Here is a 14,771-nt window from a genome sequence, read left to right as displayed (position 1 = left end):
AAAAAATTATTTTTTTTTAATTCCTTGCTTTTGACATGTTTTGTAAGTCTCTGCCATGCATCTTGAGAGTAATGTGGTCATCCCAAACTCATGTTGACAAACTTTATTGCATGAGCTACATCAAATGCAACACGAACTGTATATGTCACTGAAAAATATGACTCTGCAATTGAAGGACCATTTCACACGGTTTTCATCTTCTTCTTTTGTAAGGTGCAGCAGTAACATTAACTACTTTAAAAGCATGCATTGGAAGCAATCAAAGTTCCATAGAACATTTTAAGTCCCCCTTCAAGCATATTCCTGGGCTCAATAACGTATCTGATATTAAAGGGATACTATACAAAAAAGGAGATTAAAGTGTGACACCAAGATGATGTCTTAAAATTAGAAAATGGACGTGAGCCAAATCCATTTGCTGTTTGTAACAATGGACTAAATTCATTCCTGGTATATCACCAATGCAGGAAGTCTATTACACCAGAGGTGAATTACTGTAAAACCAATCTTCTAATTGGAGGAGGGTTGCTCTTGGTTCCTTTAGTCATTGGGGGGCTCTGTCACCTTTGAAGGGCTAAGAATAGGTGAAGCTGAAGTTCTCTATTACTGAAATTGGCTGGATTCCAGGCTGGCTGCTCTGCTATCATTTGAAGATAGCACTCTTGTTTTGTCTTAAACAAGTAAACAGATGGCTCTGAGGAACAAGATTATACTAATTAAACAATCCTGCCTAAGTAAATTCAAGGATGCAGAATGGAAGCACATCATGACAATAGCCAGAACCAGTGATGGCAACTGACAGAAATAATTGCTAAAACAGAAAAGCTCTTAGTATGTGCAACTTTCCCTTTAAGTAACGTATTTTTTCTCCTCAAACACCAGTTTGCAGAGACTGAAGAACCTCGTGGATTTATAAAGAAACAACGGGGTAGTTCTGCCCATCAACAGATGGGTAGCCAAGTAGAGCAATCGAAGACAGATTCTTAAACAGGTCTTGCTGGTAGGCTGTGAGGGAATGTGGGCTACTGGATAGAGCAGAGTGCTGGGACACTGGGTTCTATTTCTGACTCTGGCATTGATTCACTGTAAATTTGGGGGGAAGTCTTGTAACCTCTCAATCCCTTGGTTTTCCTGTTTGTACAACTGGCGTTCCTACCTATTTGTCTCACTTGGGTGTACTGCAGGGCTCAGATAATATATAAATCACTACGAGACTTTTTTGGGTGAAAGGTACTGTAGGAAGTGCAAATGTTACACAAGCTGTTTCAGTTCCACATGACAGTTAAACACAATTGTTTCAGAAACCAAAGTCTTCTCAGTATTTATCCTAGAAGTCTATCTGTTTACAGCTTGTTACATTGAACCCTCTCTACTACACGTGATTCTGTCTTGGTACATGACTATCTGTTAGCCTCTCACGCATGATAGAGGAACGTGTCCCTCTGAACCTCGTTTAAAGAGAGTTCATTTATTTTCCTAAAAATAATTATATCTTGGGAATAACAAGAAAATAACAAGACTAATGTAACTAATCAAGATCTATTCTAGGGCTTTCCAAACTTTGTGTTCCAACTTTGTCACACGGCTTCTCTGTTTCTTGCAACATCTTTGTGGATACTAGAGCAATTGGTTATGTGGAAAAGTAATATTAGAAAGTATTTAATGTATTTCTAGTTTCTTTTTAATGCAATTTAGCATCTGGAGAAAAAGGAAGAGCCAGTGCCATGTGACCAGCTCTCCAGGGACCACCAGCAGGCGCTGCACAGGCTACAATCTGAGAACATCTCATCTATTCTAAAGACCATGTGTTAGGCTGGGAATGTCAAAATGTTGATACACATAGGTAAGTGCAGGTTTGAGGCTTCTGGGGATTGGCAATGGAATACTGAGTCTTTTCAGTACAAGGTGAACTGTCAGGTTGGAGGGAGGTTACCAGTGGAGTTCCTCAGGGATCAGTTTTGGGACCAATCTTATTTAATCTTTTTATTACTGACCTCAGCACAAAAAGTGGGAGTGTGCTAATAAAGTTTGCAGATGATACAAAGCTGGGAGGTATTGCCAATTTAGAGAGAACCGGGATATCATACAGGAAGATTTGGATGATCTTGTAAACTAGAGTAATAGTAATAGCATGAAATTTAATAGTGAGAAGTGTAAGGTCATGCATTTAGAGATTAATAACAAGAATTTTAGTTATAAGCTGGGGACACATCAATTAGAAGTAACGGAGGAGGAGAAGGACCGCGGAATATTGGTTGATCATAGGATGACTATGAGCCGCCAATGTGATATGGCCGTGAAAAAAGCTAATGCGGTCTTGGGATGCATCAGGCAAGGTATTTCCAGTAGAGATAAGGAGATTTTAGTACCGTTATACAAGGCACTGGTGAGACCTCACCTGGAATACTGTGTGCAGTTCTGGTCTCCCTGGTTTAAGAAGGATGAATTCAAACTGGAACAGGTGGAGAGAAGGGCTACTAGGATGACCCGAGGAATGGAAAACCTGTCTTATGAAAGGAGACTCAAGAAGCTTGGCTTGTTTAGCCTAACTAAAAGAAAGTTGAGGGGAGATATAATTGCTCTCTATAAATATATCCGAGGGATAAATACCAAAGAGGGAGAGGAATTATTTAAGCTCAGTTCCAATGTGGACACAAGAACAAATGGATGTAAACGGGTCATTGGGAAGTTTAGATTTGAAATTAGACGAAGGTTTCTAACTATCAGAGGAGTGAAGTTTTGGAATAGCCTTCCAAGGGAAGCAGTGGGGGCAAAAGACCTATCTGGCTTTAAGATTAAACTCGATAAGTTATTGAGGAGATGGTATGATGGGATAACATGATTTTGGCAATTAATTGATCTTTAAATATTCATGGTAAATAAGCTCAATGGCCTGTGATGGGATGTTAGATGGGGTGGGATCTGAGTTACTACAGAGAATTCTTTCCTGGGTATCTGACTGGTGAATCTTGCCCATATGCTCAGGGTTTAGCTGATCGCCATATTTGGGGTCGGGAAGGAATTTTCCACCAGAGCAGATTGGAAGAGGCCCTGGAGGTTTTTCGCCTTCCTCTGTAGCATGGGGCACAGGTCACTTACTGGAGGATTCTCTGCTCCTTGAAGTCTTTAAACCACGATTTGAGGACTTCTATAGCTCAGACATAGGTGAGAGGTTTTTTGCAAGAGTGGGTGGGTGAGATTCTGTGGCCTGCATTGTGCAGGAGGTCAGACTAGATGGTCATAATGGTCCCTTCTGACCTTAATATCTATGAATCTATAAGTCTCTGACTTGGACAGTGTACCTAAGGTTTCCACAACTCATTCTGCATGGGTGGAGAGGTGCACCCATGCAGAGCATGTTGCAGAATTAGAACCTGTGGTGTTAGTCTCTATTTTCATTTGATATTTGGCTGGTTACTGATGTGAAATGAATTGGTGATTTCCGTTCAGTAGGGAAGTGTTTGCATTGCAATCGACCTCCCTTTTGGCAGCCTGAGGAGAGAGGCCAATGAAGAAATCGAACTTGGAACCTGAATCTTATCCCTGCTGGTGCTCGCTACACATTTGAGGCATACTGGCTTGGCAGGACAGCACATGGACGCTTGCACTGCTGCCTACGCTGTACCTAATCTATGCAGAAGGAAAGCACTTGCAACTCTAGTGCTATCAGTCTGGCACCTTTCACAAGCATTACATTCACTGAAAACCAAGATGGGGGGAGGGAAAACATTAGAAACTGACGTGATTTGTTATAACACATTAACCTGTATTTTTAACAACTGTAGTTTCTTAGAACGTTTAACAGGTATTTTTAAACAGCCATTTAAACCTGAGAGGAAGGTGATCAGATGTGAAGTAAAGGCAAGTTTGTAATATGAAGGAGTTGCCCTGCTACATGTACTTGGGGAAAAAATGTGTAATCCTTGCTTCTGCATCCTTCTGATCCAACTTTTACACCACTTTGCAAATGCACAGCACCCAGTGATAGGTTTGCTTTTGAGATGCACATCATGCAAGCCAACAAAGATTCAGTATGAAAAGAGTGTGTGAGAAGCTATTAAAGTTTTGAACGGTCTCTAAATTGATGTTACATGAGCAGCACAATCCCAGAATTTACTCCAGAGTAAAATTTTTGAGATTTTTTTAAAAGGCCCTACTTCAAATGACTTTAAAATGGTGTTTAATTTAAAAATACCCTTACATTGTGTACAGCTCTTTTCAGTGCTGAAAAACAATGGAAAAACCAAAGTGTATTTTCTGCTATAATTACCAATGCAAAAGAAAAAGCACCAGTAAAGAAACTTTTCTGCAGAAGTTCTTTCTAGAGAGAACAATTAGGGTTTTAAACCTTTTTTTTTGCGGGGGGGGAGGGGGAATACTGCTCCTTTGGGTATCTTAAACAACCTGCTTCCTAAAAGATGGATCCACAGGCTTACAGACTTCCACTTACTGGTTATTTAGGTGTTTTGTTTAAACTTGGATTCTGTAATGAGAATTTCAGCCCACTGAAAATGTCATATTAACCCCTCAGAAATTACTAGAGTTGAGCAAATAACTTTCAGCAAATAGTGTTCAAATTTCCATGCTTTTTTGTTTGAAAATTTTTCAAGCAGTCTGATTTTTCAGTTATTTGAAATGATACATTATCTGTGAATACAAAAATACCTTAATCTCCGTTTATACTTCTGCCTTTTATCGGTTGTAGGGAACAATCCTGCATTGGCAGGATGTAATTATCTGCCTTTTCCATCTCTGAGTTCTTACAGTTTATCTAATTACTTTAAAATAATTTTACAATTCAACTGTTCCTCCCCATGTTTTGAAATGGGCTAAATTTTCCAGAAAATATTTCAGCTATTATTTTCCTTGTAAAGGGAACATCAAGATTCTAATGGATAGATTCTAGCCATAACATTTTGAGTCCCACCTACCCCCACGTAGTTAAGACTATGTTCAGAAAATAAATAAATGCATATACCCATTCTACCTGCACGTTAGGTAGACTGTATTTTGCTGGTAGGGTCGATAGATTATAGAGGTGTTGCATAAAATTGCACTGAGACATTAAGCACAGTGGTGCCTGTAACAGGAAAGTGAATTTTCTACATGGGATAGCTTGTTCCTTGAAGCAGAGGCCGTTCAATGTAGATGTACTATAAACACCCTGGCTGCTGGCATTTTTCCACTATGAAAGCAGGCCCTTTCCATAGTTTTATCTGCATAAGCATTTTACAAAATTTGCATTAAAATGTTTGACATAAATTAGAGCTAAACATCTTTTATTGTTTCCTTAATGGTTCAGAGTACCACAGCCGAGCATGTATCCTTGGTCCTGTGTCATGACTGCTTATCTCATCCTGCTTGCCTTCACTGTAAACAATGTTACTCACTGACAAAGAGACAGAATAGTTGATTCTGGATTGAGTGATGATATGGGATGCACTAATTATTTCAAACTGTTTGAGTCATTAGACTTACTATGATTTCCAGTGGCCAGTTCTTGTCTGGCCAAGCAAAATCTTCCTTCAGTAACCACTATGGACTATTATCAATTCAATGCCAGGCTTTTCTTGCCTTGAATAATCAAGATGATGATTTAGTAGAGAGGTAAATAATCAAAACATATCCATGGAATCTTTGTTAGAATTTGAAAATGAACTTGCTTTGATTCCGTTTCTGACCTGTGTTTTGCTTCTTGCAATAATTTTAGAAGTTTAAGTTTTACTGGTAAAAAGGTTAACAGGCATCGCATTTCAAACTTATCCATTGGAATGTTTGCAACAATTAAAGTGGAAGAAACATTTTTAAAATGTCTGAATGATAAATCTGAGCAAATTGTGATCTGCTGAGATTGTCGTAGGGTTGGTGTTGCTTGGTGGATGTTGAGGCCATAGCAGGGTAAGGCTTCCCAAGTTTTACTTCCCTTGAGACCCTACAAAACCTACAGCATGCCCCTGTGATTTTAGCAATGAATAAATAAGCCTGTCTCATAGAAGTAATTATATTGTACTTTTGTTTATTAATCTGGTGCCTCTCTGTTCTGTTTTTGCAAAGTTAAAACATCACCCCACAGCAAAAAAAAAGATTTTTGCAGTGCTACCAAGTTCGTATGTGTAATAGTGACCCTGACCTATGTACATATACTTGTGCCCACATGCTTAATAGTGAGTGAGGTTTGTCCACTTCATGCATCAAAACAAAACTGAAGTCCTCTGAGCTGGCAGTTATGACTTCTGAAGACTCTGTGTTCACCACCCCTGTTGACTGTTTCATAAGATATAGTCTGTGCCTGCATATCTGTCTAGCTTTCTTGTATTCATATTTCATAGTGGAAGGGAGATACGGACTGGAAAAAAAAATCATTGCATAAATACAGTTGCCTTGGCGGGGTTAATTAGAGTGCCTCTACTAAGTGAAAAGAAAAGGAGTACTTGTGGCACCTTAGAGACTAACCAATTTATTTGAGCATGAGCTTTCGTGAGCTAGAGCCCACTTCATCGGATGCATACTGTGGAAACTGCAGAAGACATTATATATACACAGAGACCATGAAACAATACCTCCTCCCACCCCACTCTCCTGCTGGTAATAGCTTATCTAAAGTGATCATCAAGTTGGGCCATTTCCAGCACAAATCCAGGTTTTCTCACCCTCCCCCCCCCACACACACACACACAAACTCTCTCTCCTGCTGGTAATAGCCCATCCAAAGTGACCACTCTCCCTACAATGTGCATGATAATCAAGGTGGGCCATTTCCAGCATAAATCCAAGTTTTCTCACCCATTCCGCCCCCACACACAAACTCACTCTCCTGCTGGCAATAGCTCATCCAAACTGACCACTCTCCTTACAATGTGCATGATAATCAAGGTGGGCCATTTCCAGCATAAATCCAAGTTTAACCAGAACGTCGGGGGGGAGGGGGTAGAAAAAAACAAGGGGAAATAGGCTACCTTGCATAATAACTTAGCCACTCCCAGTCTCTATTTAAGCCTAAATTAATAGTATCCAATTTGCAAATGATTTCCAATTCAGCAGTTTCTCGCTGGAGTCTGGATTTGAAGTTTTTTTGTTTTAAGATAGCGACCTTCATGCCTGTGATTGCGTGACCAGAGAGATTGAAGTGTTCTCCGACTCGTTTATGAATGTTATAATTCTTGACATCTGATTTGTGTCCATTTATTCTTTTACGTAGAGATTGTCCAGTTTGACCAATGTACATGGCAGAGGGGCATTGCTGGCACATGATGGCATATATCACATTGGTGGATGTGCAGGCCTCTGATAGTGTGGCTGATGTTATTAGGCCCTTTGATGGTGTCCCCTGAATAGATATGTGGGCACAGTTGGCAACGTGCTTTGTTGCAAGGATAGGTTCCTGGGTTAGTGGTTCTGTTGTGTGGTATGTGGTTGTTGGTGAGTATTTGTTTCAGGTTGGGGGGCTGTCTGTAGGCAAGGACTGGCCTGTCTCCCAAGATTTGGGAGAGTGTTGGGTCATCCTTCAGGATAGGTTGTAGATCCTTAATAATGCGTTTGGGGCTGAAGGTGACGGCTAGTGGCGTTCTGTTATTTTCTTTGTTAGGCCTGTCCTGTAGTAGGTGACTTCTGGGAACTCTTCTGGCTCTATCAATCTGAGTATCAAGCATTCTTACAACTACAATACCCACCTGCGGAGGTGAAGAAACAGATTGATAGAGCCAGAAGAGTTCCCAGAACTCACCTACTACAGGACAGGCCTAACAAAGAAAATAACAGAACACCACTAGCTGTCACCTTCAGCCCCCAACTAAAACCCCTCCAACGCATTATTAAGGATCTACAACCTATCCTGAAGGATGACCCAACACTCTCCCAAATCTTGGGAGGCAGGCCAGTCCTTGCCTACAGACAGCCCCCCAACCTGAAGCAAATACTCACCAACAACCACATACCACACAACAGAACCACTAACCCAGGAACCTATCCTTGCAACAAAGCCCGTTGCCAACTGTGCCCACATATCTATTCAGGGGGCACCATCAAAGGGCCTAATCACATCAGCCACACTATCAGAGGCTCGTTCACCTGCACATCCACCAATGTGATATATGCCATCATGTGCCAGCAATGCCCCTCTGCCATGTACATTGGTCAAACTGGACAATCTCTACGTAAAAGAATAAATGGACACAAATCAGATGTCAAGAATTATAACATTCATAAACCAGTCGGAGAACACTTCAATTTCTCTGGTCACGCAGTCACAGACATGAAGGTCGCTATCTTACAACAAAAAAACTTCAAATCCAGACTCCAGCGAGAAACTGCTGAATTGGAATTCATTTGCAAATTGGATACTATTAATTTAGGCTTAAATAGAGACTGGGAGTGGCTAAGTTATTATGCAAGGTAGCCTATTTCCCCTTGTTTTTTTCTACCCCCCCCCCCCGACGTTCTGGTTAAACTTGGATTTATGCTGGAAATGGCCCACCTTGATTATCATGCACATTGTAAGGAGAGTGGTCAGTTTGGATGAGCTATTACCAGCAGGAGAGTGAGTTTGTGTGTGTAGTTTTTGGAAGGGGGGGGTGTGTGAGAGAACCTGGATTTGTGCTGGAAATGGCCCAGCTTGATTATCATACACATTTTAAAGAGAGTGGTCACTTTGGATGGGCTATTACCAGCAGGAGAGTGAGTTTGTGGGGGGGGCAGAGGGTGAGAAAACCTGGATTTGTGCTGGAAATGGCCCAACTTGATGGTCACTTTAGATAAGCTATTACCAGGGGGAGAGTGGGGTGGGAGGCGGTATTGTTTCATGGTCTCTGTGTATATATAATGTCTTCTGCAGTTTCCACAGTATGCGTCCGATGAAGTGAGCTGTAGCTCATGAAAGCTCATGCTCAAATAAATTGGTTAGTCTCTAAGGTGCCACAAGTACTCCTTTTCTTTTTGCGAATACAGACTAACACGGCTCTTACTCTGAAATCTACTAAGTGAAGAAATCTCTGCAGTGACGTGGGGGCATGGTCAGTTTTTTCATTTGACTTTGCTATGGCTTAGCATGTCCACACAGCATCACTGTTTTGTGACTGCATCGGTGCATTCTGGGGCTCCTGAGTCACCTAGTTTATAGTACTGAACACTACTCCTGGAGTTCAGGAATTAGGGGTACATTGAAGTGCAGAAAGAAGTTAGAAGCACTGGCTGAACCAAGGCAGCTGCAATTTTTGTGGCTTACATGCTATGTTAGGGAGAAATTGCTGTAGACTAACATAGTTCAGCCAGGCCTGAACTCAAGATCTGTTCCAAGAATTGCTACTACTGCCTAAAAAACCCCTAGGGTGACTGCCATGTGAGGATACAAGACGTTGAACAGCTGCTGTAACCTCAAGGGTGATTTAATCAAGATTGTTTCAATACTTTTTCAACTACTGTAGACAAGGCTAAAGGCTTTCTCCTCTGAGAAATGGCATGATATTACCCAAAGGGAGAGGCTAACTTGATCCACCAACACAAGCTTCCAGAGAAATGGAAATACATTAAATCCTTTAACAGTCTCCATTTGGGAAATTCTGCTGAAGGTTTCAGAGTAGCAGCCGTGTTAGTCTGTATTCGCAAAAAGAAAAGGAGGACTTGTGGCACCTTAGAGACTAACCAATTTATTAGAGCATAAGCTTTCGTGAGCTACAGCTCACTTCCTCAGATGCATATCGTGGAAACTGCAGCAGGCTTTATATATACACAGAGAATATGAAACAATACCTATTCCCACCCCACTGTCCTGCTGGTAATAGCTTATCTAAAGTGATTTCCAGCACAAATCCAGGTTTTCTCACCCTCCACCCCCCCACACAAATTCACTCACAGTGAATTTGTGTGGGGGGGTGGAGGGTGGAAAAACCTGGATTTGTGCTGGAAATCACTTTAGATAAGCTATTACCAGCAGGACAGTGGGGTGGGAATAGGTATTGTTTCATATTCTCTGTGTATATATAAAGCCTGCTGCAGTTTCCACGATATGCATCTGAGGAAGTGAGCTGTAGCTCACGAAAGCTTATGCTCTAATAAATTGGTTAGTCTCTAAGGTGCCACAAGTCCTCCTTTTCTTTCTGCTGAAGGTGTTTCTGATCTGTGCAATCTGAGTCCCTACACTTCACTGACCACCTGCTTCCCTTTCATTACTCATAATTCAGATTCACCATCCTCAATATCCTCTTGCTAATTGTAAACACTTGCTCTCAACCTTATTATTAAGAGTACCTTGGATATCTTGTCTCTTACTCATACTAGACCCTCTATTTATTATCTTCCTAATTTCTGCAGCCACTCTCCTGATCACTACATGTATCAATCATCACTCTGGTTGTGCTGGTCTTAAAGGTGGCATTACCAATTGCCTTCAGTTCCACATTTAATTTTAATTCCCATTTCATTTCCTCTTCTGTTCCATGGTCCTCAAGTATCAAACCATCTTCTATACCCTCTACCATAGCCAGAACTGCCTTCCTGCTGGATTTTCTGGATCATTTTCTCATTATCCTTTTCCTCCTCAAGATTGCTCACCACCAAGGTAAAAACTTCCATGTTTTTCTAAATGAAACAAACTCTAAAGTTCTTACTCATTTTTAATGCAATCTTTATTCGGGTAAAATAGAGCAAGGTCTCCAGGATTCTGTCCATTATGGTTCATTAGCACCATCAATGTCCTTGACTCTTTGCAAACTATAAAGGAAGCCATTCCTTTGTCATCAGTTTCCTTTCTGGATAGTTTTGGACAGGTCCAAAGAACAAGACCTTGTTGTTGAGATTGGTTGTGCAGTCTTCATTTCTGATTCTAGAGGGTAGCTTGATAGCATATTGGGGCATTTGTTTTGTCAGTTTCTCTCAAGGGCTGCTTCAAACACAAGTGGTGTCCCTGTCGTCTCCCACTTCTTGCCCCCCTCGGAGTAATCCTTCTTTCATCCTCTCTTACAATTTTATTTATATGTATTAAAAAAATTCTTTATAAAAATACATTGTTTCTATCAGTGAGAACAGGTTGATTGGGGCAAGGCATAAGGGTGCACAGGGCAGAGGAAGGACAGTGACATGGAAGGTGGGGGAAGAGGGTGCACAGAGAAGCAGCAAACACCATGAAGTTCCCCCACATGGGCTGTGTGAGACGCAGGGACAGTAGCAGTGGCTGGGAGTGGAGAGGAAGGGGGCCTGGGAATACCGCTGAGGTGATGGCACCATAAAGTAGCTGAGGTGAGTGGAACAGTAACAGTCGGGATGACTAGAAGAAGCCTCTGTTTGAGATAGGAGGAAAGGGAACTGGGGAATCAGGAAGGAAAAGAGACTGCCCCATTCTCCTCCTTCCCATCCAGTATCCCTTTCTCCACTGCTGCCTTCTGTCACTGGACAATGGGAGGTTGTCTTAGGACTGAGCAGATCTGAAGCCTTGCTTCAGGCCCATGAGGCAGAGTCTGGGCTCAGATCAGCCATCCCACACTCATTATGTGATGTATATCAGAGGAGTGAAGAGCAAGCATGGGCACAACTCTGACTCTCTCTCTCCTGAACTGTGGAGGCCCTTTCCAAACAAAGTGACCTGTGACCACATGTTCAGTAACCACTCAGAACCATCCCTATTTTCCCCCATCCCAACCTCTAGTCATAAATTTTGTAATTAAACTGCCAGTTGGTTAAGCTTACCTCAGCATCTCTTCACCTTAGCAGGTCTACCTAAGGCATTCTTCAGAGCCTGTGTAGTACTCTGGAGTTAGATGAATGGCTTATTGTTGAACTTGACCACCTTACCTCTATGGATCTCCATAGTGGCCTGGGGAAAGGCTTCAAAACTGAACAGCGGCCTCATGAACAGGAGTACAGAATACCATCACTAAGCTTTTGCCCTTTCTGATAGTCTGTTTTAAGTAGATACTGAGGTAAAAATCACCTAAGGCACAAAGATTGTTTTTGTCATATGAATAATGTGTCCCACAGAGAGCAATATACATGAATAACTGCCTCCCTGGTTAGTTTATAATGTAGGGTGTTTCATGTCATTACTGCTGACTGCTTTACTTTTCAGAGTATTAAAATGTGTGTGCTGTTTGCAGCTTGACTATTGATTAACAAGAAAGCAGCTTCTCTGAATACAGGCTGTAGGCAAACTAGTGTTTTAACCTTATGATAGCAACTAGCTGAAGGCCAGTCATAAGGCAGGATGTAATCAAGTCATGTGCTAGTTGCAGCATTTCAAGCACTATTTCTATATTTAAATCATAACTTGTCCAGTTTCAGAGTAGCAGCCATGTTAGTCTGTATTCGCGAAAAGAAAAGGAGGACTCGTGGCACCTTAGAGACTAACCAATTTATTTGAGCATAAGGTTTCGTGAGCTACAGCTCACTTCATCAGATGCATACTGTGGAAAATATAGAAGATGTTTTTATACACACAAACCATGAAAAAATGGGTGTTTATCACTACAAAAGGTTTTCTCTCTCCCCCCCCACCCCACTCTCCTGCTGGTAATAGCTTATCTAAAGTGATCACTCTCCTTACAATGTGTATGATAATCAAGGTGGGCCATTTCCAGCACAAATCCAGGTTTTCACACACACACACACACACACACAAACCCACTCTCATGCTGTTGTATATATGTTTCCCCGGCCCTCCCACTACCTTTTTAGAGTTATTTTCAGATCATAGTAATTGTAAGAAAATAAAAACCCACCTGTTCCTGACAGAAGTGGAAATGGAATCAACAAAAATTTCCCCTTGCTAAACACATCTTGCCACCTTCCATGGATTTGTGAAGGCAACTGGTGTTATGGTAAATTGTGTGGTGTGAACAAACCATCTTTCCTCTAAGAGATGGCAAAGGCCTGTTGCTCATCTATTTAGTGACCCACGTGGCCTGGTGGACAGTACAGTTGGCTATCTAATAAATTATTTGAAAAAACAAAGCCATTTTTGATGCCTGCAGAACAAATGTCAAATTAGTTTCTGGAGCGACTTCAAGTGGAATTACACTTTGGATTTGGCCCCATTTATATTTTACTAGTGAAGGACATGCTGATATGAGTTCAGTGACAGGGACATCTGCAACTCAATCATCATTTCACCCCATACATAACAATCTTTGAAATGTAGTGTTGAAGTGGACCTTAAGAAGTCACCAATTCCAGCCCGTTGGGCTGAGGCAGGACCAAGTAATCCTAAACCCTCCCTAAGAGATGTTTGTCCAACCTGTTCTTAAAAACCTCCACTGATGAGGATTCCACAGCCTCCCTTGGAAGACTGTTCCAGAGCTTAACTACCCTGAGTGTTAGAAAGATTTTCCTAATAGCTAACTTAAATCTCCCTTGCTGCAGATTAAGTCCATTACTATTTGTCCTACCTTCAGTGGGCATGGAGAACATCTGATCACCATCCTCTTTATAACCACCCTTAACATATCTGAAGACTATCTGGTTCCACCAAGTCTTTTTGTTTTTCCTCAAAATTAAACATGCCCAATTTATTTAACCTTTCCTCATAGGTCAGGTTTTCCTAAACCTTTCATCTTTTTGTTGCTCTCCTCTGAACCTTTTCAAGTTTATCCACATCTTTCCTAAAATGCCCAGAATTGGATGCAGTCCTCCACGGCTGAGTAGAGCAGGACAATTAACTCCCGTGCCTTATATGTGACACTCCCGTCAATACTCTCCAGAATGATATTAACCTTTTTTCACAACTGTATCACATTGTTGTCTCATATTCAATTTTTGATCCAGTATACCCCCCAGTTCTTCTTCAAGTGATGGTCCCTATATGTATTCCAAACACAGGTGTGCATATGTACCCTGTGCTGGAGCCAGAAGATTTCTGTACCAGTGTCCATTGACCCCCACATGCATCGTATGTAGCCTTGTGTTCCAGGCGAGGTTATATGAGACTGTGGGATGATGATGCCCTCTTACTTACCGCTTACTGCTGCATGCTCGGAATCAGAATCTCTGTGCTTGTAGTTTGACTGTGAGAGCCTTCTTGTTTGTTACTGTGCATAATTTTTTTGTTTTGCTTGTATAGGTGGTGGTGTTAGTGTATTTAGTTTCCTTTCACCCTGCTTGGGGCCCAGCCCCACTTCCTTCTGGGGACTATGCCCCGCATTCTGGGGTTCAAAAATTGTGCTTCTTACCCTCACTGCTTCCTAGTGAGTGACGAGCCACCAATGTTTCCTTTGTTGCCTCGGGAAGTACATCTCTCTGTGAGTTCTGTAGGTCTTTCTCGCCACAGACCCGCAAGGCTCATCTGCTACGCTTCCATAAGTTTTTCATGGAGGAGGCTCTCAGGCCACATGCACAGTCCAACTTGGGACTGTCGGACCTGGTGGTGCACTGCCCTTCACTGGCAGTAAGTATCCTGCCTAGCACATCCTGTGCCTTGCATCCGGCAGTACAGACAGTGCAGGACAGACTTAAACATGAGAACCACAAATGCTTTCATGGTCATCGCAGCGGTGAAATGAACATGTTTCACTTTCTGAGCTTAGCACCATCGCCTCCCCCTCAACGTCATCTCCATCCCTATCATTCTGAACTACCTCCCGGAACTTAAGACCTCAGGCCTCTCCCTCAGCTGTGTCCCGGTCCACTTGGTGGCGCTTAGTATCTTCCTCCCACCTGTGGACAGACATTCGGTGTTTACTCACCCCACCACCGCTTGCTTCCTGAAGCGGCTGTTAAACAGCTTCCCATCCGTTCTCAAACCTTGGCCCCTCTGGGACCTCAACTTTGTGCTGTCCACCTTCACCAGACCC

Source organism: Lepidochelys olivacea, assembly GCF_965140295.1.
Source record: "Lepidochelys olivacea isolate rLepOli2 genome assembly, chromosome: 8".
NCBI lineage: Eukaryota > Metazoa > Chordata > Testudines > Cheloniidae > Lepidochelys > Lepidochelys olivacea.
Note: the sequence above shows the minus strand (reverse complement) of the source record.